This window comes from Epithele typhae (assembly GCF_022376455.1).
Source record: "Epithele typhae strain CBS 203.58 chromosome Unknown BXZ73scaffold_141, whole genome shotgun sequence".
In the NCBI taxonomy this organism is placed as follows: domain Eukaryota; kingdom Fungi; phylum Basidiomycota; class Agaricomycetes; order Polyporales; family Epitheliaceae; genus Epithele; species Epithele typhae.
Window position 1 is genome coordinate 1555 of NW_025954332.1, and position 1554 is coordinate 3108.

A 1554-nucleotide genomic window follows, 5' to 3' on the forward strand; every position below is an offset into this window, starting at 1 on the left:
CGCGCCCCGCGTCCCCTGCAGCAACCGCGCGCGCACGCCCTCCCACACCGCCGCCCTCGCCCCGTCCTCCTCCTCGTCCGGCCCGACATCCGCGATCCCCGCGCCGACCTCGGTCCCCGTCCCGCCCTCGAGGTCCCACACCCACACGCTGCCGTTCACCCCGAGGCTCACGCACCGGCCGTCAGCGAGCGCGAGCCCGCACACGGGCCCCGTCTGTCCATGCAGCGTGCGCACGAACGTGATCTTGGGCGCCGCGGACGCCGAGCCCGAAGCCGGGAGGTGGAGGCGGTACAGCTGCAGGCCCGACGCCGAGTGCAAGGTCACCGTGGACGCACTAGAGTCCTCCTGTCCCGTCGCGCTATTCGACAGCACGAGAGGCGTGGCCTCCACCCCGGGGAGATGCTGCCCCGGGGCGAGGACGACCCACTTGCCGTCGGTCTGCAGGTCCGCGACGCGCGCGACCTTGCGGCCCCACTGCTCGCGCATGGTGCGCAGGCGGTGCTCGTCGAGCCAGCCCTGTGGGACGTCGACGGCGCGCGTCGTGCGCGTGCTCATGACCCGCATCCTGTCTGGGCCCGAAGAGGGGAAGATGAGCTCTGTGGCGCCGACAGACCAGTGCGCCGGGTAGACGGGCACGGCGTAGGCGAGGACGACCTTGTAAGTGTTCGGGGTGGGGACGGAGAGCACGAGGGAGCTTGGCGGGTAGGAGGTGTATGAGGAGAGCGTCTGCTGGTGGGTGACGCTGTTCATCGACAGCTCATAGATGGAAAGGTGGAAGGAGCGGGAGAGGGTGACGAGGAAGGGGTGGTGGTAGACCGCCTGCATGATCGAGGTTGTGCGCGGGCCCGGGTTCGAGGGGATGTAGGTAAAGACGCGGCGGGACTGCGACGGATTCTGGTGGTCGAAGCTGAAGAGTGCGAACTCGCCGGACGATAAGAAAGCGATGAATCGGCCTATGTGCCCTTCTGGTGGTGACTGGTCCAGGGCAAGGGATGTGATGCGCACTGGGCCGTTCGGTCGCTGGGATGGACACGGGAGGGAGTGGTGAATGTGTACAGGAGAAGAGAGGACGATCTTCGGAGTCTCGCTGAGGGTGGAAGCAGCGGCGATGGTGACATTTCCTGTCAAAAGCAAGCTAGTCTCACTAAGGTCGCACGTATGGGTCGGTATGCCTTCATCTTCGCCCACGTCGAGATGCTCAACGGAGCAGCGGCCTGGGTTACTTCTAAGCCACATACAACGGGTGAAGAGGGGAAGAGAGGCACCTGTCCGCCAATTTGAGCTGATCCTGAACATCCACTTCCAATCCTTCAAATTCTCCGAATCGGCCTTGGCTCTCCCTGGAAGAGGCCTCATCTCTCGACCGTCTTCCCTTCCAATAAATCCTCTCACTCCACGAAGGCGCATTCGGCCATACTCGCGGATGTACAGGGACTTCCACAGCTGACGGTCGAGGAAGCTCAATGTTCGCTGCCCACGGAGACCATCAAGGATTTCCGAGATGTACCTGGTTGTCGAGAGAAAGGCGTGACCAGTTTCTGTTCGTCCGTTGGA